The 24,764-nt window shown below is 38.9% G+C and overlaps 1 long non-coding RNA gene across 1 annotated transcript; it reads left to right on the top strand.

Annotated features, from left to right (window-relative positions):
* Positions 1–5,842: 5,842 nt before the first annotated feature.
* On the top strand, positions 5,843–24,317 carry LOC148803110 (uncharacterized). Its single transcript, XR_016080770.1, has 7 exons — positions 5,843–5,961; positions 6,392–6,482; positions 6,566–6,628; positions 21,996–22,312; positions 22,395–22,658; positions 22,815–23,107; positions 23,786–24,317. It is a non-coding gene; the product is annotated as an uncharacterized LOC148803110 (long non-coding RNA).
* The last annotated feature ends 447 nt before the right edge of the window (positions 24,318–24,764 follow it).

Raw genomic sequence — 24,764 nt, 5'->3', positions numbered from 1 at the left:
AGGAAAAGGGAAGTTTGGAGGTAGCCAATAGAGCGAGGGTGGATTGAATAATGTGTCAATGCTTTCTCTCAACTGTACCATTCTGCTCATGCGTGTGTGGGAACGGCAATCGATGAAAGATGCCTTGAGAGTCAATATAAGAAGAAAGCTTGCGATACTCTCCTTCCCCAATCAGATTGAAAATTTAGAATAGTCATCAAGAAATAACACATAATAAGAGAACCCTTTATTAGACTTAATCGGGGAAGGCCCCCACACATCAGAAAAAATTAACTCCAACGGACGCTGAAACTTATGTGAAGAAGATGGTAAAGTCAACCTATGAACTTACCCATTTGACAAGATTCACAAACAAAAGAACTAGAACTTTGACTTGAATACAATAAACTATACTAAGAAATAACTTGTTGAACAATACGAAGTGTTGCATAACCAATGCGCTGAAGGAAAGGGAGATCCATCATATGAATGGCCGAAACATGCACGGTGGCAGGGCGAAAATTCAAAAATTTATTTTCTCCCTTTCGGGAATCGTATTCCCACTTTTAGAAAAACTGCATTTTTTAAGGATCGTTCTTGAAACAAACTGGACCAGATCTGGAACCAAAATAAAGGGAGGGTTATACTTGATATGGAATCCACAACGTAGCTCCCAAAGTAGGTGTTCACACCCAAAGAATATACCAAATCCTACCTCCACTGAAGATGGCGCAGCTTGAGATGAATTAGGATCAACAATGCAGTCCTTCAACAAGAACTGCAATCCCTCAACAAGGATCAGGCAAGGGAGGTGAGCACGAATTCAGATCTGATTTTTCTTGCAAAAATCATAATCAAGATCCAATCTTAATTACTCCAAGAATGGAGATTGAACAGGGTATATGGCAGCAAGAGAAGAAGGAGAGGGAAAACTGAATGCAGTCTGTAATCTTTTGGTAGTTCGTCCTCTTCTATTTAAATAGAATTTAAAGAGCTTATCTCCTAATTTTATTAAGAGTTTCCTAATCCAAATCTCTATTTGGATCTGCACTCTTTAAGTGGATAAAACTTATCCTCTTACCCTTATCTGCTAATCCAAACCCATATCTAAACCCAGATTCACCCATGTTGATTAATTATATTAAACGTGGGCCCCAGGCCCATTAAGTAAGTGGGTTCACTTCCCTTTTTAATTGCTGACTAGTCTAGCTCTCTTTGTATGGCGTGAGACCCTAACATTGATCTTCACAAAATCCATATGGGTTCAGCCTAGCCTTTTGATGAGAATAAAAATTATTATATTTTTATCCCTAATTATTCAGTCTTTTATACTTAATTAGTATTTAATTGGACTCATTATTCTTGTATTTCGATTTAGGACACGAAAGAAGGCATCAGGAGAAAAATAAGGCTAATCGGGTAATTTTGCACAATTTCGGCACCGCTTAGTAATCTAGGCATAACTCTCCCATCCGGACTCCGATTTAGATGATTCAAGATACATTGGAAAGATAAGGAGGAGAAAAGGAGGAAGGTGGCGACAAGGAGAAGAAGTTCATCGATCTCAACCTCAAGGGCCGACATCATGAGTTCTTTCTTATACCTTGTTTATTTAATTTCCTTTATCATGAACTAATCTATTTGTAGCTAGGCCTGTGGAAAGCCTAACCACGACCATGGATTGATCTTTATTTAATTCAGCCAAGTTGTTTATATTTTCATATTGTCTATGAGTTATTATGCGTAATGCAATTAGGAGCTTGGCCACCTCCTAATTGATTTGGTTTATATGAATGAACCAGAAGGGAAATTCATATAAAAGACTAAATGATTCATAGTGTGAATTGAATGGTATATAGGAATATATTTACATGATTCATTTGATGACACAGGTTTTTCATAGAACTTACTGCATCTCTATCACGAGAACTCTAGTCGAGAGATCGAAGGGTTACTTGATAGAGGTAGATTTGATATATCCTGAGAGGGAATATTAAATAAATTTGGAAAAACTTTAGCTTATGAAAAAAATAAATTATCTTGGTTAATCTAAAAAATTGATATCCATTGGAAAGGTTAGGTGGACCAATAGTTCTAGCGCTTTCAATTAAATCGTTGCAAGTTCAGTCATTGATTGACTTTATTTCTATTCTTTCTTTTTCTATCTTTAATTTTCAGTAGTTCCTATTGTTAGAATTTGGGTGTTCAAATAATTGAGGGAAGCTATAGTTCTAATACTTATTTTGTTAAATCCTCGTGGAAACGATGATAAGAATAAAAATTATCATATTTTTATCCCTAAATATTCAGTCTTTTATACTTAATTAGTACTTAATTGGACTCATTATTCTTGTATTCTGATTCAAGACATGAAAGAAGGCGTCAGGAGAAAAACAAGGCTAATCAAGTAATTTTGCACAGTTTCAGCACTGCATAGTAATCTGGGCATAATTCTCCCATCAGGACTTCGATTGAGATGATTCAAGATGCATTGGAAAGATAAGAAAAAGCTCTACAACTTTCATGGTTTAAGTTTTGATAGATTCGAAATGCATCAAAGTAAAAATCAGGCCCGAAGTATGAGAAAATTTGTAGGGAAGCCCATTTCGCAGCAGAAGCCCAATACGAATACAAGAATAAGCAAATTGCAAAGAGTCCTATCAGATTCTGATGTAATTCTAGAAAGATAAAGGAGATTGAGATTACCAGAAAAGAGATAGGATATGATTAGATCTAAACTAATTGTTAGGAATTAGGACTTTCTATTTTTTGAGAAAGAACTCCAAAAAGGAGTTGGAAATAGCCTCTCCTCCTAAAGCTATATAAAGGGGGGGGGGGGGGGGGCAGACTAGCACCAGGCATTAATCAATCAAGGGAGCAAGGAGAAATCCTCCAAGAGAACTTCAGCCTCCAAAGAAGCAGTCAACAACCCAGGAGGAGAAGAAAGGCGGCGAAGAGGAGAATTGAAGATTCAAGGGCGAGGAGTTCCCCTCAATCAACTTCTATTCAAGAGTTTTTTTCTTCAAACTTCACTCTCTGTTATTATTCAATTTCACTTATGTTTAATCTAAATTTAATCATTGGAATGATTCTTTTCATTAATAATATGAGTAGCTAAATTTCTTGATCTAGGATTTGGATGTAGTCTTTTGATTTGCCTATGATAGATTATGTTTAATTGATTGGGTCGTTGATTGTTGGGATTTATCTTTTATCTTAGGGCTTAATGCTAGAAATTAATTGGCTATTAATTTCTTGAATTAAGGTATTGTGTGAAGTAGCGAGAGTGGAAGCATAACACTAGTTCATTGAGATAATTGACTTAGGGTATTGTTTATGCGGTTAGCATAAACACATGTGTTGTATCTTGAGAAAGAACTTCATATAATTTAGGGAAATCTGATCATAAATTCCTACAACGATAACCCAATCTAAGAAAACATAAGTATGTCATAGGTAATCATTTGATGAAACCCAAATCCTAGGCTTTTTATAATATTCTGAATTAAACCTATTTACTTGCATTATCATTTCTTTATTTGGCTTGAGAATTGAATTTCTAATTTCTAAATAATAGAGGAATCTTAAAATTTGGTACTTGACAACACCTTCCTTGTGGGATAGACACTCTATTCACACACTATTATTTGCCCACGATCTGTATACTTGCAAAAATCATACAACAAACGATGTCTTTATACTACTTGATAACTAGTGCACTTGCTAGGGTTATATAATTATACCTATCACCTTTGTTACTAGAAATGGCTGAATTCACTACTGAATATAGTGAACCCCTGAGCCCATCAGTATGGGCTCTTAATAGGCCCAACATTTACAATAAATGGTCATTGAGTCTAGCCACCTTATGAAGGCCCAAGGACTATGGTCTTAAGTGAGATTAGCCCATCAAATATAAAAGACCTAAATGGTCTTACACTTAACCTCTCATCCCATAATGATCAAACACTGCCCGATAAGAGAGGACCTCTCCCTCGGTTGCAAGGTACAGTGTCGTACTCTCTGCTCAGGATGAATCCCGGGAATTAAAACCTTTGCAAACCTTTTCATAAAAACATAATATATATATATATATATATAAATATATTTTGTAAAACAAATCTCAAACAAGTTTGAAATCAACTGCCAGAAATTTAGGTTTCCATCAGAGAGAGTGTTGTCCCTGATCATTCACTTTATCCAACAAAGGGGCTGATTCTATCACTATGATCACCCACACAGGTGAATTCTCAAATTGCCCCAACATACCCAGGTTTTGACCCCCACTAAGGATCTCACTAATTAGCATATCAAAGATAGCCGAATCCAACACCTAGTGTAGTACCATAATCAAGTCTAGGGGTTAGGTGTAACTTTCCAATTTTGCCTATCTGTCTCCAAGGTCGAAGGCATAACTGGAAAATGGTCTGGTTCAGAGTTTCAAGCAAACTCACACTACATGTGCTTCGGGTCTAACCCTGGTAGTTGAGACAAGCTGCCCTAACTAACTTGGTAGTACATTAGTGTCAGCCTTGGTAGGATAAACCTCACCAAGTCTATCCAATGGCTGTGAACATTCTAAATAAACACGAGTCTCATAAGTGTCCAATTTAAGGGTAATTACATAGAAATACACTAGATATAACATTAATCAATTATGTACTTTTATTCATTTACAATAAATGTCAACTGTCTAACAATCTGATTGTAGCTAAGGGCATACACTGTCTAACAGCCTCCACTTGCACTTAGGTTCAATCGGATACAAGCCTTAGTCCTAAACTGTTCACAAGTTTTTTAAACACTTTCTGTGTTACTGGCTTAGTCAATGGGTCTACCACATTTTCCGCTGATGCAACCTTCTGAATCTATACACCCCGTCTACCAACAATCTCACGTAGATCCAGTGTTGTCACACAACAATGAAATGTGTGATATGGTAGGATTCTAAATTCCAGAATGAAGAACTTCATTCATTAGGCAGCCTCACTTAAGGTAATGTGCTTGGCTTGGGTCGTGGACTATTTTTCTTACTACACAGTACCCTATCGTAAAGATGTAACCAGATGTAGACTTTCTATCATCTGGGTCTGACTGGAAGTTGGCATTGGTATACCCTAGGATCTATAGTGAACTACCAACGAATACCAGACAAAACTCTTTTGTCCTTCAAAGGTATTTAAGTATGTTGTTCACAACTATCCGGTGCTCCTGCCCAAGGTTTGATTGGTATCTACATACCACACTCACTGCCTGAGCAATGTTTGGCTGAGTGCACAACATGACATACATGATGCTCCCTACGGTTGAGGCATAGGGAACCTCTCTCATGCCCACAATCTCCTTGGAAGTCTTGGGAGACATGCCCTTAGAGAGAGTGACTTCATGTTTGAAAGAGACAAATCCTTTCTTGGAGTTCTCCATGCTGTATTTTTGACAATCTTGTCAATGTAAGTAGACTATGATAATCCTATTATCCTTTTCAATATATCTCTATAGAGTTGAAGTCCCAAGATATAGGAAGCTTCTTCAAGACCTTTCATGGAAAATTGCTATGAAAGCCATACCTTCACAGTAGTTAACATTCCTATATCATTCCTAATGCGCAGAATGTCATCTGCATACAGAACTAAGAATGTAACCTTATTTCCCACTATCTTCCTGTAAACACAAGGCTCATTAGAATTCTACTCAAAGTCAAACTTTTTTATGGTAGAGTCAAATCGGATGTTCCAAAACTACAAAAGAACACGTTTTTAGCGATCTTTAGCGATGGTCAATTAAAACTACCGCTAAAGACTAGGTAACAACCACTAGAAAAAGAAGTTTTCCCCCTTGCACCTCTTCCTCTTCGGATTTTCATCCTCTTTTCACCCACTTTGTATTTTCTCTCATTCTCTTCCATAGTCATCTCTTTCTCTCTCTTACTCAAACTTCACACCGCTAGCAAAGACAGAACCAACGGACGACATCTAACCACCGGTAAATCTCTATCTATCCTCTCTCTCTCTCTGTATTCATCTCATATTTGATTTTGATTGCGTTCTCCATGCATGACACCAACCGGCGACAGCAACCACATGTAAATCTTCAACCTAGGATCCATTGTACGTTTGTATTCAATCTCACATTTTAATTAAAGTTTCTTTCAAAATCTAGGTTTTTGTATTTTTTTCTAAATATGAATCTAGGTTTCAAAATCTAGGTCTGTATTTTTTTTTCAAAATCTAGGTTTGTTATCTCATTCGCTAGACACTATTATTAGATCCCTCTTCTCTACATTTGTGTGTATGCTAGAGTGGGAATGGCGAGTCTGTTTTTTCTTGTTCAATATCCCCACCCGGAAATTTGAATTGTTCAATAGAATCTTTTCAATGTATACTACTAATTTATTCTGTTTTTTCTTGTGAAGGTGCTATTGAGCTTTCAATATTAGCAGAATATTATGGAAGAGAAATTGCAGCATTTGACATCCAAACCACCCGATGTGATTTTATGGTCAGGTTAGAATTAGCTACTTGCTTCAGTCTATGTTTCTAGTTCACATAACCTGTATCCTTACCATCTTTTGTGCATATTGGAACAGGAAATGAAGTTTGCGGAGAGGGTTATGTTGATTTATGATGGGCTCCATTATGATGCCTTGGTTGTATGTTGCTTCTTTAGTTTCTTATTCTGCTAATTACCTCTTAAAAGAACTCTAGTAAGAACAGGAAGAATCTTCCCTGCTTGTGCCTTGGACATGGAAAACTTGCATCAGTATTAGGGATTCACCATTTGGTGGTTTCCATCTGGGATATGTCCTTAAACTCAAGCATTAACCTGATTGGTTGATTGGTTTTTCTATAATAAAAATTAGCAAGCAAATTTTAAAAGATTTGTATGTCAAGTAGATTGTTACATACATCTGATTTGGTCCATCTGTTACATAGTTCTCCTGTAGGGCCTATTTGGGAGGGCTTAACTTTGCTTTAGCTGCTTTGGCTCAGCCATTTTGAAGAAGCTACTGGAAGAGGCTTGTATGGAAAGCTGCCTAAATGATTGCATGATGACCAAATTAATTTAGCACTCTGGATTTTTTATCAAACACCTTTTTTCTGGGTGAGCCCTACCTCAAAAAGCCAATAGCCAGTGAGGAAGCCCTTCCAAACAGGCACTTGGTGGGAATCATCACGTGGTGATTCTCAGCCACATATGATGTTTAGTTGTTTACAGAAGGACCTGGAATTAAAAGTTTTCCCTGCTTTTCTTCCTTATTCTACACCAATAATCTCTTCGTTATATCTTGCATGTGGCTATTTCAAGCTTCTATTTATCTTTGTCTTTCTCTAAAGAATGCAAATATTTGTTGTGATAACACGTGAAAGAAACTTTTGTCTAAGATGAAAAAGAGATATGGATAGTTAATGGTGATGAGATGACAAGCTACTAGAAAATACCCTAAGAGAACCGAAATGAAATACATCCACAACTGCACAAGAACAAGCATCACCTAAAAATAATCTCTTTTGTTTTTTGTAACCTTTTTGTTCACTTTCTATTAGTGGACATTTTTGACATAAAGGATCATTTTTAAAGAAAAAGGTTGTAGGCCCTTTTGGTGACACCTAGCCTGCATATTATGTATTATTAACAGATGTCTCCTTTTAATGGAGTTCCAGAGGAGTTCGACCAAACAATATTTGCTGTGCAAAGGGATAGGACCATTGGTCCAATTTAGGAGCTTGCACTTGATTTTGTTAAGGTTCAACAAAGGTAACCTCCTGTTTGACGTCTCATTTGTTTATTGGAGTGGATCTTTATAGTTCATACAACCCATCATTGAATTTGTGGAATCTTCAAAGTTCATACTTCATACTTCACACAGCCCATCATTGAAATTGCACCACTAGATGGAGCTGCTTTTAGAGGCAAGAGTATGCTTTTTTATTTAGCCCATCCAGTCCATCATTAAAGATCTCTGGAATATATTAAAAAGGGAAGCATCTCAGTAAGGACCAGCCACCAGTTAAGAGAAGGAAATGACGTTGCAAATCTTATAGCAAGAACTAAAGTTTCAGCTAATCGATTTGCAACTGTGGTGGCTAACGAGTGGATAGATGATAATGACAAAGTCATGCCCATTAAGCAAAGGCTGGAGGAGCGGAGGTTCTTTCAGGAACTTCTTTCCTGCTTAAATCCTAGAAAATGTAGTTCAAATACTGCTATGTACCACTCCATCTGGTTTAATGAATTTAAATAATTCTGCTATTGATAAAAAAAAAAAGTTGCAAGAAAACTAGGAAACCTTTATATATTATTAACAAAATAATTGGTTGGGAACAAATAATTAAAAACCAGAACTGATTCAATAGTTAATCAGGACAAAATCATAGAAGAACTGATATAATCAGTTCAGTTGGGTATAGCTGACCCATTGACAGCACTTAACTCCAATCAGAATGATGTACATTATGACATTTAATGTAAATGAATAAAGTACGTATTCGATTCATGTTATTATGGTGTGTTTCTATGTAATACCCTTAAACTGGACACCTATGAGACTCGGGTCAGTTTAGAATCTTCATAGCCATTGGATATATCTGGGGAGATTTTTTTCCTGCCAAGGCTGACATTGTTGTGCCACCAAGTTGGTTGGGGTGGCTTGTCTTAGATGCTAGGGTGAGACCTGAGGTACTTGCAGTGTGGGTTTTCTTGAAACCCTGAACCGGACTAGAATTCCATTATCGCCCTAGACCTTGGAGATAGATGGGCAAAACTGGAATGTTACACCTGACCCCTAGACTCGAATATGATACTACACTAGGTATCGGATTGGGTTGTCTTTGATATGCCAATCAGTGAGATCCATAAAGGGGGTCAAAACCTACGTATGTTGGGACTGTCCAAGAATTCATCTTAGTGGGTGATCATAGTGATAGGATCAGCCCCTTTGTCGGACAAAGTGAATGATCGGGGGTGCACTCTCTCTGATGGAAACCAAAACTGTCGGCAGTTGATTTCAACCATTGAAAATTGTTTTGCAAAATATATTTATATAGAGATATACATATATATATTATGGTTTCAAAATGTTTGCAAAAGGTTTTAATTCCCGAGATCCATGTGAGTAGAGAGTGCAGCACTGTACCTTGCAGCCGAGGGAGAAGTCCTCTCTTGTCGGGTAGTGTTTGATAATTATGGGCTGAGAGGTTAAGTGTAAGATCATTGAGGGTAATACCTGATGGGCTAATCTTGCATCTGCCCATAGTCCTTGGGTTTATATAAGGTGGCTTGACCCAACGATTATTTAGTGTAAATGCTGGGCCCATTAAGAGCCCATGGTGATGGACTCAGGGGTTCACTATCTCCTATAGTGAATTTGGCCAGGCCTTGTAACAGAGGCTGTGCTTAATCCATATGGTTGATGTGTAGATCAATGTTTGGGTCCCATGCCATACAAGGACATCCAACTGTGCAGTAGTTTGGAGGGTAAATGAGTAGATAGACTTAATGGGCCTAAAGCCCAATTCAAACTGGCTTAATAAGATTAATTAAAAGAGGGCAGTTCTAGGATTTAGATCAACAGATAGGATAAGGGATTATCCCAATCCACTCAAAGAGTCTAGATCCAAATAAAGATTTGGATAAGGAAACTCCTAATTTGATTAGGAAGGCTGATCTTTATCTGCAAATAAGATAAGGGATTATTCTTATCTCTTAAAAAGAGTCCAGATCCAAATAAAATATTTGGATTAGGAAACTCCTAATGGGATTAGGAGAACCTCTTTTTAAGGCTATAAATAGAAGAGCAGGGCGAACCTCCAAATCATCTCACAGACTACTGAATTACAGAGAGAGACAACACAGTTTGACTGCACAGTCTTCTTCTCTCCTGCTCTTGCCGCCCTACTAGTTCAATCTCCACCAGTGGGAGTGATCAAGAACAGTTCTTGATATTGCCTTTTGGTAGAAAAGGCAATCTGAAGTCATGCTCACCTGCCCTCCATCACATTCTTACTGAAGAATTCGGTTCTTACTAAAGAATCGTCCTACTGATTCTGCTTCACCACACACCGTGTGATCTTCGGTGAAAGTTGTCTTTGGTTCTCTCCTTGGGCGTGAACACCTTCGTTGGGAGTTACTGTTACTCCGTATTAGGTATACCCCTCTCCTCCCTTTTGGTTTTAGATCTAGTCTGGTTTGGTTTCAAGATTAATCATTGAAAATGCAGTTTTCTAAAATAGGGAATGTGATTCCCACATGGGAGAGAGAGAAATTTTTGAAATTTCACCTAACCTTCCTGCAAGGTTCGGCCATCCATATGATGGATCACTCATCCCTTCAGTGGTATTAGAGCCGGGTTCAAATTTTGAACCAAAATTAACCAGATCTAGGTCTGCGCAAATGGGCAGAAAGCGTTCTACCCGATTTGTGCAGATTAGCGTTTTCTAAGAAATTTGTTCCCAGATTTTGGGTGATTGATCTCAAATTAAATATTTATAAATCTGAATTATATTTAGAACTGTTCTAGATATTTTCTTGATTTTTGGGTTGTTCGTATGATGGAGATCAAATTCTTTAATGGCGTAAGAAATCTACGCACCTGTTGTTCTTTTCATTCTTGGTCTATAATTAATTTTTTTTAATTTTTAGATGGAATGTATAGGAATTCAATTCTGATGTAATGTCAATAGAAAATAGGTTTTTTTATTTTATTCCATTCAAAGTTGAAGCAGAAAGCACAAGAAGGAGAATTTCGCAGATTAGGGTTTGTCCATCAGCGATTTGAAGTTTTGGAAACTGCATGCTGCGATCTAGCTTTTGTTTTGCAAGGTAGCAGTCCTACGAACAACCCTCCTACTGATTCTTTAATGTCTTGTTTCAGTAATTTAATTTTAGATCATGTTCTTGAATTGGACCGAATCTGTGGTTCGACGGGGGCTGTTATCAGCCCTAATTTTTCACTCATGGGTCCAAGAGTTGATGGTTAATTGCAAGATGCAATTCAGACCACATCTGTAAAACTCAATTTTAATTTGTTAAAACTGCTTTAGCCCATTTCAGCATAAAAGCTATATGGGCTGAACTGTTATTTGCAATTCAGCCCATATACCTAGCGCATTTCATGCATGTGATGTATGGATGTGTAATGTGCAACGTTCATGGGCCGTAAGTACTTGGCCCATGTTGATTCGATAGTGGTTCTTGTGCACACCATGGTTGAATGCACATCATTGCCATGGTGTCCTTAAGATCATTGGATGATCTCCCTTCATGGTGGGCCCCACATCAGCTTCCTCCCCAAGAGGTACTGTGCGGAGGAACCCTAGCTATTTAGAGCCCATCTAAATCTGGCTTTATGAAAGTCAGTGGGAGCCACTTTGGTTTGACCTAAATTAAACTAGGGCATAATATTTCGTTCCCTCCACTAAAATATGAGTGCATGTGATAGGGAGATTCATGTGATGAACTCTCTAAAGGCCTTCCATCATTAACATGAAGATGGGTCCTTCAGTAATGAGGAGATAAACCATAAAATTGGGCTATCCATTTGCTGCTGGATCTGTTGGATTATTTCATAAGATGATAGGGGCGTCATCGACCGATGTGGGAGGGGCCTATCCTAAATTAGAAGACTCTCTCACGGTACCTTGGCCTTCACGAATATGATGGGTGAGCACTCACTGGACAGAAAGGTTTAACCTAAAATGACAATGAACCTTGTCTGACAGGGGCCAAAGGGAAAGCTCATAAGATGAGTGCATATGATCATTCACAAAAGGTGGTGGGGTTATGCAGCTAAAACAGTTGGTTCCGTGCACCCTATGTGATTTCCCACATTTCCAGAGACATAATTCGTAGTCTCCGTCACTGAGATAGGAGGGAAATCTCAGAGATGAATAAATGGAAATGGAACATAGATTAAAAGCCACATCTATGTAGATAACATGAATCAAATAAGGTTGTGGACTAATATTTGATTTGCCCTTTATCAGAAATGGCAAATGGTCAATTTACTAAACTGTTGGATGACAACAAGCTTAAGGGCCCAAATTATGCTAACTGGTTCCATAACCTTATGCTAGTCCTAACGTCTGAGAAATTGGACAAAATTGCTAAAAACCCTGCTCTAGATCGTTCAGGTGATAGGGCTTCTGAGGCCAGACGAAGAGAGTATCAAGAATGGGAGGAGAAAAATTCTCTTGCCTAGTGTTATATTATAGCCTCTTTGGATAATCCGATACAGCGACAATTCGATAAGACCGAAGTGTCCAAGGACATATTGGATAATCTAAGGACGATGTATGAGGAGCAGAATCGTTCTACTCGCTAGAAGGTCTTGAAACAGTTAATGCCCGGACAAATGTCCAAGAACCAGCAAGTTCATGATCATTGTCTTAAGATGATGGGATACATCAATGAACTTGAGGCTCTTGGATCTGGGCTTGGTCATGTCACCATGGTTGATGCCATCCGAAATTCTTTGCCTCCTTCCTTCAATTAGTTCATCATGAACTACAACATGAACAATCTAAATGTTAGCATCCAGGAACTCAACAATATGTTGTAGAGGGCTGAGAAACTAAAAAAGAATGATGAGCCCATTGCCATGCTTGTTGAAGTTGGCAAATCAGGCAAGAAGAAGCCTCAGAAGAAAGTTAGCAAGACCAAAAGGCAGAGGAAGGACAAAGCATCAGATGCTTGTCACTTCTGCAAGTAGGCCGGCCACTGGAAGAGGAACTGTCCTCAGTACCTGGAGACCAAGAAACAATGTAATTTTGAATCCTTTGTCATAGAAACCAATTTGTTGGTAACTTCTACTTTCTGGTGTACTGACTCTGGGGCATCCACTCATGCATGTAATACATTGTTGGGGTTCAGGACAAGCAGAAGACTGAGTGACGGAGAGGTGATTCTTTACTTGGGGACTTCTACAAGTGTTGTAGCTACAGCCATATGGACTGCAAAATTGTAATCCAGAGAAGGATTAATTACATCAAAAGATTATCTTTATGTACCCAATTTGAGAATAAATTTGATTTCTATTTCAAAACTGTGTGCGGATGGATATTCTGTTCTCTTTAATAATATGATTATTATTAAAAGAAATAACAAATTCCTCACATACGGAGAACTTGAGAATGGTCTCTATGTTCTCCATCATTCTTTGGAAACAAACATAACCGAAACTACGTTGGATGATATCCCTAAGAAAAGAACCCGTTATACAGTTAATCCCACATGCTTGTGGCATTACCGACTTGGCCACATTAACATATATCGTATCACAAGGTTGGTAAAGGATACTCATTTGGATTTTCTAACTGTAGAAAATCTTCCAACTTGTGAACCTTGCCTTCAGGGTAAGATGACGAAACGACCATTTAACGGTAAGCTTGAAAGATCGACAGGCACACTTGACCTTATACATACTAATGTGTGTAGTCCCATGAATGTTAGGACTCGTAACCAACACGAGTAATCATCATAACATATACTGATGATTACTTATGGTATGGTTACATGTACCTAATGAGACATAAATCTGAATCTTTTGAAAAGTTCAAAGAATTCAAACAAGAGGTCGAGAAACAGTTAGGGAGAGAAATTAAGACTCTTCGATCAAATCGAGGTGGCGAGTATCTCTCTGACGAATTCAGGGACTACTTAAATGTCAATGGGATAGTATAACAGCTAGCTCCTCCTGCTACACCATAGCTAAATGATGTGTCAGAAAGGAAGAATCAGACTTTATTAGATATGGTCCGATCACTTCTCGTACTCTTAGAATTACCCACATTATTTTGGGGTTATGCATTAGAGACTATGATATACGTGCTGAACCGGGTTCCAACCAAATCAGTTCCGAAGACTCCCTATGAGCTTTGGACCTGTAAGAAACCAAGTGTAAGATACTTGAAGATTTGGGGTTGTCTGGCACATGTTAAAAGAATGAGTACTAACAAATTGGAATCCAAGACCAGTCATTGCCTATTCATAGGCTACCACAAAGGCTTTGTGGGTTACTTATTCTATGACCCAGGAGAACAGAAGGTGTTCTATAGTCGAAATGCCCATTTCTTGGAAGATGATTATATCCTGAACAATCATCGTCAAGAAGTTCTTTTTGATGAGGAGAGCTCAAGGGTAGTGGGAGATGTCCCACAAGCTCCAGTTAATGACCAACCTAGGAGATCTACATGGGTTTCTAGGCCTCCAGTTCGTTTTGGCTATGACCATGAAAGTTACTAGGTGGAAGCTACAACTAGTGAGGAGGATCCCGTGACTTATATGGAAGCTATGTTGGACATAGATTCCTTGAAGTGGGTAGATGCCATGAGAGCTGAGATGGACTCAATGGAGACCAATGGAGTCTGGACTCTGGTAGATCCGCCCCTTGGAGTAAAAGCAATTGGTTTCAAATGGATCTATAAGAGGAAGAAGGGCCCCGATGGTAAGGTTGAGACCTACAAAGCTCATCTTGTGGCAAAAGGGTACACTCAGAAAGAAGGAATCGATTATGAGGAAACCTTTTCATTGCTGGCCATGCTTAAATCCATTACGATCCTGCTAGCTGTAGCAGCGTACCATGATTACGAGATTTGGCAAATGGATGTCAAAACTGCGTTCCTAAATGGAGATCTTAGTGAAGATATCTATATGTAGCAACCGCAAGGTTTCATAGCTGCGGGTCAAGAACACATGGTATGTAAACTAAACCGATCCATATATGGACTTAAGCAAGCTTCTAGGAGTTGGAACATCTGGTTTGACTCTACTGTCAAACAGTTTGACTTTGAGCAAAATCCGGATGAGCCCTTTGTTTACAGGAAATCCAATGGTGATAAGGTTAGGTTCCTGGTTCTATATGTAGATGACATTCTACTCATTAGGAATGATGTAGGAATGTTGACTACGGTGAAAGTATGGCTTTCACAGCAATTCTCCATGAAAGATCTTGGAGAAGCCTCCTACATATTGGGTCTTCAACTCTATAGAGATAGATCGAAGAGGATAATAGGATTATCCCAATATGCTTACATTGACAAAATAGTCAAGAGATACAGCATGGAGAACTCCATGAAAGGAAATGTTCCTTTCAAGCATGGAGTCACTCTCTCTAAGGGTATGTCTCCCAAGATTCTCGAAGAGATTGAAGGCATGAAGGACGTTCCCTATGCCTCAGCCATAAGGAGCATCATGTATGCCATGCTGTGCACTCGTCCAGACATCTCTCAGGTAGTGAGTGTGGTAAGCAGGTTCCAGTCAAACCCAAGGCAGGAGCATTGGACTGCTGTGAAAAACATACTAAAATACCTTCGAAGGACAAAAGAGTTTTGTCTGGTATTCGATGGTAGTTTACTACAGATCCATGGGTATACTGATGCCAACTTCCAGTCAAATCCAGATGATAGAAAGTCTACATCTAATTATATTTTCACGATAGGATCGTGTGTTGTTTGCTGGAAAAGCAGCAAATAGGGGTCCTAAGTAGTAAGAATAACAGTCCACAACTCAAGCCGAACACATTGCCGTAAGTGAGGTTGCCTAATGAATGAAGGTGTTCATTCTAGAATTTGGAATTCAACACATCACCCATTCCATTGTTGTGTGACAACACTGGATCTATGGGAGATTGATGTTAAGAGGTAGCATCAGCGGAGAATGTGGCAGACCCATTGACTAAGCCACTGACACAGAAAGTGTTTGAGAAACACGTGAAAAGTCTAGGACTCCGGCTTGTACCGATTGGACTTAAGTGCAAGTGGGAGCTGTTAGACAGTGTATGCCCTTAGCTCCAATCAGAATGATGTACATTATGACATTTAATGTAAATGAATAAAGTACATATTCAATTCATGTTATTATGGTGTGTTTTTGTGTATTACCCTTAAACTGGACACTTATGAGACTCGTGTTAGTTTAGAATCTTCATAGCCATTAGATAGATCTGGGGAGATTTATCCTGCCAAGGCTGACACTGATGTGCCGCCAAGTTAGTTGGGGTGGCTTGTCTCAGCAGCCAAGGTGAGACCTGAGGTACATGCAGTGTGGGTTTTCTGGAAACCCTGAACCGGACCAGAATTGCAGTATTGCCCTAGATCTTAGAGATAAATGGGCAAAACTGGAATGTTACACTTGACCCCTAGACTTGATTATGATACTACACTAGGTATCAGATTGGGCTCTCTTTGATATGCCAATCAGTGAGATCCTTAGAGGGGGTCAAAACCTGGGTATGTTGGGACAGTCCGAGAATTCATCTGAGTGGGTGATCATAGTGACAGGATCAGCCCCTTTGTCGAACAAAGTGAATGATCGAGGATGCACTTTCTCCGATGGAAACCAAAATTTCCGACAGTTGATTTCAACCGTTGAAATTTGTTTTGCAAAATATATTTATATAGAGATATGCATATATATATTATGGTTTCAAAATGTTTGCAAAAGGTTTTAATTCCCAGGATCCATTTGAGTAGAGAGCGCAGCACTGTACCTTGCAGCCGAGGGAGAGGTCCACTCTGGTAGGGCAGTGTTTGATTATTATGGGCAGAGAGGTTAAGTGTAAGACCATTGAGGGTAATACATGATGGCTAATCTTGCATCTGCCCACAGTCCTTGGGTTTTTATAAGGTGGCTTGACATAGGGACCATTTAGTGTAAATGTTGGGCCCATTAAGAGCCCATGATTATGGACTCAGGGGTTCACTGTCTCCTAGAGTGAATTCGACTAGGCCTTGTAACAGAGGCTGGGATGAACCCATGTAGTTGATGTGTAGATCAATGTTTGGGTCCCACGCCATACAAGGACATCCAATTGGGCAACAGTTTGGAGGGTAAGTGAGAAAATAGACTTAATGGGCCTAAAGCCTAATTCGAACTAGCGTAATAAGATTAATTAAAAGAGGGCAGTTCTGGGATTTAGATCAGCAGATAGGATAAGGGATTATCCCTATCCACTCAAAGAGTCCAGATCCAAATAAAGATTTGGATCAGGAAACTCCTAATTTGATTAGGAAGGCTAATCTTTATCTGCAGATAAGATAAGGGATTATACTTATCTCTTAAAGAGAGTCCAGATCCAAATAAAATATTTGGATTAGGAAACTCCTAATGGGATTAGGTGAACCTCTCTTTAAGGCTATAAATAGAAGAGCAAGGCGAACCTCCAAATCACTCACAGACTGCTGAATTACAGAGAGAGACAACACAGTTTGACTGCACAGTCTTCTTCTCTCCTACTCTTGCCGCCTTACCAGTTCGATCTCCACCAGTGGGAGTGATCAAGAACAGTTCTTCATATTGCCATTTGGTAGAAAAGGCAATATGAAGTCGTGCTCACCTGCCCTCCATCACATTCTTGCTAAAGAATTTGGATCTTGCTGAAGAATCGTCCTGCTGATTCTGCTTCACCACACACCGTGTCATCTTCGATGGAAGCAGTCTTTGGTTCTCTCCTTGGGCGTGAACACATTCGTTGGGAGTTACTGTTACTCCATATCAGGTATATCCCTCTCCTCCCTTTTGGTTTCAGATCTGGTCCGGTTTGGTTTCAAGTTTGATCCTTGAAAAAGCAGTTTTCTAAAATAGGTAATGTGATTCCCACATGGGAGAGAGAAATTTTTGAAATTTCGCCCAACCTTCTTTCATGGTTCGGGCAGCCATATGATGGATCTCTCATCCCTTTAGAAAGATGATAATGACAAAGTCATGGCCATTAAATCCCAAAAAATGTAGTTCAAAGACTGCTATGTACCACTCCATCTGGTTTAATGAATTAATATAATTCTGCTATTGATCAAAAAAAAGTTGCAAGAAAACTAGGAAACCTTTATATATTATTAACAAAATAATTGGTTAGGAACAAATAATTAAGAACCAGAACTGATCCAATTGTTAATCAGGACAAAAACATAGAAGAACTGATATAATCAGTTCAGTTGGGTAGAGCCGACCCATTGACAGCCCTTACTCCATTCTTCTATGATTAAGATTTTCCATACTGCAGTCCACAAAATTTTATTTTTGAGAGAAGGTAAAGTGTGTATTATGTGTGTGAAAAGGGTAAATCCCCCTTATAAGCATTCCCTATCATAGGACAGTCTCGGTCTATTTTGACAACTCCAAGAAAGCTATTATCAGTGATTCACAGCCTTTGAAAGATAAAAGATTCCTGTGCTACAAGATTGACAGTAATCTCAAGCAATTCTTGGTAAATGGTGTACTTTAAGCACTGGAAACAAGAATCCATTTGGTAATATTTACCATAATATATTTACTGTGGGGGTTGGTACCTAATGCCATCTGATGTTGTATAGAAAGGGTGTTTGCTCTTAATGGTGCAGTAAATACAACCTTGGTGGTTCTGTTATGTTTGACATTTTAAGTTATGTTGGTGATGGTGCATATTCATATGCATATCTGACTCGCTTTATTTCTATGAATCTGAAGAACATTAGTGTATTTATTAATACATGTTTCTGAATGCCACTTGAATTCGTTGTTCTCAATACTTGCATAGGCAAATTTGAAGGGTTCTTAATGCTATTTATTCCTTATCTCAGGAAATTACCACTGAAGCTTTGTTTGGCACCATGGATAAGACACTTTGTTTGCTTGAAATGGGTTTCATGGACCATGAAATTTCATCAACTATGGAAAAATTTGTAAATGGTTCACATCATATATGTTAGACAGTTTTGTATGCCCTTAGCTTCAATCAGAATGGTGTACTTTATGAGTTTATTGTAAATGAATAAAGATACATATTTGATTCATGTTCCCTCGGTATGTTTTCTGTGTAATACCCTTAAACTGGACACTTAATGAGACTCGTGTTAGTTTAGAATGTTCACAGCCGGTGGGTCGGTCTGGGGAGACCTATCCTGACAAGGCTGACACTGTAGTGCCACCAAGTCGGTTGGGGTGGCCTGTCTCAGCTGCCAGGGTGAGACCCTAGGCACATACAGTGTAGGATTAATTGAATCTTTGAACTGGACCAGATTTCCAGTATTGCCCTGGGCCTTGGAGATTGATGGGCAAAACTGGAAAGTTACACCCGACCCCTAGACTCGATTATGATACTGCACTAGGTGTCGGATTGGGCTATCTTTGATGTACCAATCAGTGAGATCCTTAGCGGGGGTCAAAACCTGGGTATGTTGGGACAGTCCGAGAATTCATCTGAGTGGGTGATCATAGTGATAGGATCAGCCCCTTTGTCAGACAAAAGTAATGATCGGGGATGCACTCTCACTGATGGAAACCAAGACTGCCGGCAGCCGATTTCAACCGTTGAGATTTGTTTTGCAAAATATATTTTATATAAGATATAAAAGTACATATATGGTTTCTAAAATGTTTGCAAGAAGGTTTTAATTCCCGGGATCCATATGAGTGGAGAGTGCAACACTGTTCCTTGCAGCCGAGGGAGAGGTCCTCTCTTGTCGGGCAGTGTATGATCATTATGGGCTGAGAGGTTAAGAGTAAGACCATTGAGGATAATACCTGATGGGCTAATCTTGCATCTTCCACAGTCCCTAGGTGTTACAAGGTGGCTTGGCCCAGGGACCACTTAGGGTAAGTGTGTTGGGCCCGTAGGGCCCATTTGATGGGTTTCAGGGGGTGCACTGTCTTTAACAGTGTATTCGGCCAGGCCTTGTAACAAAGGCTGGGCCGAACCCATGTGGCTGATGTGTAGATCAATGCTTGGGTCCCACACCATACAAGGAAGCCCAACTGGGCAGCAGTTAAGAGGGTTAAGTGAGCACATAAGCTTAATGGGCCTAAAGCCCATTTCGAACTGGGCTGTTTATTTAGTTAATAAAGGGGCGAAATCTGAAGTGGATCAGTTAATAGGATTGGGCTTAGACCCTATCCACTTAGAGAGTCCAAGATCTAAATAAGATTTAGATCTGGAAACCTCCTAATCAGATTAGGAGATGGCTGATCTGATCTCCAGATAAGATAAGGATTATCCCTTATCACTTAAAGGGACTCCTAACCCAAATGTGATTTGGATTAGCAACTCCTAATCTTATTAGGAGCTGATCCCTTTAAGATTATAAAAGAAGAAGGGGGCGGCAGCCTTTAGATATACACTACACACAGATCATCAGGTTTTCTTTAGTGCTGAAATCAAGAAGAGAGAATTGTGCTCCCTGCAAATACTCTCTTGCCGCCTCCCTGTTCTTGCCGCCCTGTTTGCCAGTTCGATCTCCACTTGTGGGAGAAGTCAAGATTGGATCTTGACATCAGTCCTTTGAGAAAGGATTGAAAGGAAGTTGTGCTCACGTACCATCTTGCTGATTCTTGCGAAGAACAGAGTTCTTAGAGAAGAACACTGTTGATTCTGCTCCACCTGCACTGCGCCATCTTCAGTGGAAGCAGTCTTCGGATCCTTCCTTGGGCGTGAACACCTTCATTGGGAGATATTACTTCTCCGTATCAGGTATAATCCTTCCCACTCCTTTTTGTTCAGATCTGGTTCAGTTTATGGTTCAGAATTGATCCTTGAAGATATGATTTTCTAAATGGGGAATACGATTCCCAGTTGAAGGGAGAGAAAAATTTTTGAAATTCGCCCCTTATTCCGCAATCTTTTGGGCGTCCATAGGATGGATCTCTCATCCCTTCAATATATATATTGTCTACTCAAAAGCATGAACTCGACCCGGTAAAGTTTCTACAAATGTATTGTTGAAGTCATAAAGTGCTACGCTCAGTCCATCAAAAAACTGCCAACATCTGCACATAGCTTCAGCAAAGGCCTCTATAAGTTATAAATTAATCGTTATATTCCTTCTTTTCCCATGTCCCCAATAGATGGAAAAAGGAATTAAGGATCATAGAGTTGAGCCCCTTCTTTGTCATGGACCAGGAGAGTAACTTCACAAATGGAACTCCCAAAGCATTAAGGTGCTTAGTCAAATGAATTTGTTAGTCTTCTAGCAAAGCAAAATCAAAAGATTGAACAGAAAATTTTCCTTGAGGTGTACCTTCCTGGAAATCTCACCTCTCTGATCCAACATAATGATTGTACACATTGGTTTTGATGACAGATGAGTCCAAAGCCATATGAAAACTGAAAATGCATACATGATTTGGTTGGCCATGCCCGGGGTGTGGTTTGATATTGGATTTGGCAGTGCTTCTTGGATCGAATCTGGAAGGTGTTCTTCCCAATCTGATGAAACTAGAAAACTGTCCAATTTTACTAATATGGGGGATTCTTGATTATTTGTCCAGGTGTACTATGCTACAACCAGTGGTAAATCAATCAGTTCCCACCCGTGGACAAAGTCAGAAAATTCGATATTCAGTAAATTCATTGGAAATTCAATTAAAAGATCAATGTTTTGCTGACCCATAGAATATTTCAAGCACATGAACAAGATAGAATACTAATTTGTGTGTTTACAATCAGAAAATGGAACTTTAGGAGGAAGGGAGAATTGGATTGTCAACTTTTGGCCTAATATATGCATTTCAGTATGGTTTGAGAGGATATTTTGATAAATGAAACTTAGCCATGTCATTGAGATCTAAAACCTACACATCCAAAAGAAATGAGGCTTGTCCTAAGTAAGGTAAACATTTAGAGGCTTACAAGCTTGTAATTACTATTATTTGGCGCAGACCATGGATGAGACCTAAACCTAGCAAGTCAATTTGGATAACATATATTGCATGGACATTTATTTTCAGTGAAGTGAATTTCCCTCAAATAAATTAGGTTTGTAATCCATATTTATCACACTTTGTTTTTTTGTGTCATGTTATTGCCTGAGTAACTAGTTGTACTGGGGGCCCGATATTCCGGGGTATCTTATTGTATTTGCTTGATCTCATTTTACTATTTTGGTTAGCCCATGAGGCCTCTTTTTCCCCATCATCCTCCCATATAGAGTAGGTATTATTTTCGGATTTTCCATGTATTTCTGCTTAATGGATCTTTTTCTTTATTGATTAAAAAAAAAAGAATGCCTTTTCCATGAATAACTAGATTTAATAACTCTTTCTTATTCCAGGTGGGTTCAAGCTGAGTGTAGGAAATTGGGTGATAGTGATACTCCTGAAGTTGGTGACCTTCTGAAGACAGCTGTTCGCTGCTTCAAAGAAAGGCCTGTCCTCTTCAAGTGCTGCGCTGAGGAGGTGATTCTGTTCATAAACTCAATCTATATCAAATACATGGTTGGTGGATCTGGTTAACATCATAGATGCATTATTTAGAAGGTTTATAAGTGCTCTTACACGTGGAGGACCTGGTGTTCTGCCTAGACCAATTGAAGTGCATGCTCATGACCCCTTGCGATATGTAGGTGATATGTTTGGGTGATTGCATCAGGTATGAAGTCCTCATTCCTCAATATTTTAGTCTCATCTTTCTATTGTCCTTTGACACTCGTGTTACTCTTTACTCTGAGTAGGCATTGGCATCTGAGAGAGAGCTTGTCCTCGCTTTACTTGATCCAGATGCAGTGATAGATACAGGGCCAACTGCACATCGCTTTTCCTCGAGCACAGAAACTGATGCTTCAAAAATGGAATCGGACATGACATTTGTGCTGGATAGAAGTTTTGAGGGAGTTTTCCGGCCATTCAAAGTGACAGTTGAACAAGTTTTGCAGTCTCAACCCAGTCTTATAATTGCATATAAGCTCAGTAACACATTGGAATTCTACAGCTACACTGTAAGTTCTTAAATTCTTGCATCCTTATCAATGTATTTTGTGATTGTCTCTCTCTCTCCCACCCCCCAACATATATATGTTCATCCACCTTATGGTTTCTTCTTACTTCTTTGTCTTGCAATCTTTCTTTTCGTGGTGGTTATTATTCTCTCATAGATTTCAGACTTGCTAGGGAGAGAAACAGCTCTCTGTAAGACAGTACTGTCATTACTCAAAGATTCTGCTCAGCAAACTTTCTTTGGCATTCTTAAGACTCGAGGAGAAAAACTTTTGCGGTACCCTCCACTTGTTGCAGTTGATCTATCCCCCCCACCCCACCAACTATAAGGGAAGGAGTGTCTGTGCTACTTGGAATAATTGAGACCTATGACGGCATGATGGTTCCTGCATCTGGAAAGAAGCCTGACTTTGATCCGGTGATATCTGCTTTACTAGATCCAATTGTTCAGGTAACTTTGTGCTTGTCTATTAACTTGTGCATAATTTTTCAAGGTAGTGTTCGCCATTACTCAAAGCTGAATGGGCATAAGAGTTAACTCAATCCGATAATACACTTTCCTACCTTTTTTTTTCCTGAAATGTGGGCTATGAACTGAATTTTATGAACAAATACAACCAAGTTTCGAAATGTAATGCATAACAACTTAATGTTTAATGAAGTTGATTGCCATCATTGTACATGCTTGAGTTCCCTTTCTTTTGGAACTTTAGTGCTTCAGTTGTCAAGAATGAGAACCTGGTGAGCTGAGCTTGCAAAGCCATATCTGTTGTACCTTTCAAATAAAAAAAAAAAAAAAGTCAGATCTGTTGTACCTTTCAAATAATAAAAAAGAAGTCAAGTTTCAAGCACAAGAAACTGCACAGGTGTACACAGGCATACTTTATACACACATATAATTTAGAAAAAAAAAACCTTTATATAATTAAAATGCATTTGTGTAAATATTTGTTTGGGCGGGCTCGGGTTTGGCCATGCCCGAGGTGGGTTGGGCTGAGCTTGTGCTACCCAAAACTTCAGAGAAGTCACTGACAAGAAAGGTGCACATATAGAGTTGGTTAATGTTGTTTTTCGACAATATATATTCTTATATAGTGGTATAATGACTGGAGTTTTTATTTTTTGTCAGGATGCTGCAGTTATAAATCAATGGAGGTTCTCCAAGCTGCAAGAGTACAAAGATAGAAACATTGAAACTGAGGATGATCTGAAATCCTACTTGGAGTTAAAGTCCCAGTTGTTTAATCAGCATGATAAGGCTAGTCTTTCCCAAAGTGAGGAGGTTGAGACATCAAAGGAGAAGGCTTCTGAAGATGTTTCTACAACCAAGACATAGACATGGAGATGCAGAAGGTGACTGTAACTGGGCCGGTAGAGAAGAGGAAGGTTCTCAAGGCAGTGAGGAAGACGGGGAGGAGGGCAGAGCTGTGGTCCTACCCTTACAACCCGGAATACATTGACTACACCCATCACTACTACTACTTCAATCAACAGCAGTTTCAGAGCCATCCATACACATACTATGCCACCACCCATGCTTGTACTTTTGTAAAGAAGTTTTTGGGAGAAGCCGAAGAAGTTTTTGTAAAGAAGTCTTTTGAATGGAGCTTGATATTTTTAAGAATAAATGGGCAAAATTTGTATTTTTTAGAATGAATGAATGAATTAATGGAATTTGTATTTTTGTTTTTTTTTTTGTATTTCATTGCAATTTGGATGGTTTAATATAAAATGGGTTATTTAAAGCAAATTAAAATCTTGTTTAGTAATTAAAAATAATTATAGGTTATTTTCAATGAATTTTAGGTTATTTGGGCAGGTGTGAAAAAAAAAATATAATAGTTTTAGTGGCAGTCGGTGCATCTCTATAGCGGCAGCCACGACTGTCGTTAAAACTATAACTAGCGGCAGTTTTGAAGCTTTACCGGCAGTTTCCTGACTACCCGTAAAACCTTTAGCGGTAGTCAAAACTGCCGCTAAAAGTCAATTTTGTTGTAGTGCAACTTCTAGAAGATTGCTTAAGTCCATAGATGGATCGGTTAAGTTTACACACCATGTGTTCTTGACCTATAGCAATGAAACCTTGTGATTGCTGCATATAGATATCT

Source organism: Nelumbo nucifera, chromosome 1 (genome assembly GCF_055504915.1).
Source record: "Nelumbo nucifera cultivar China Antique chromosome 1, China Antique-T2T, whole genome shotgun sequence".
Lineage (NCBI taxonomy): Eukaryota > Viridiplantae > Streptophyta > Magnoliopsida > Proteales > Nelumbonaceae > Nelumbo > Nelumbo nucifera.
This window is presented reverse-complemented; position numbering and strand designations above follow the sequence as displayed.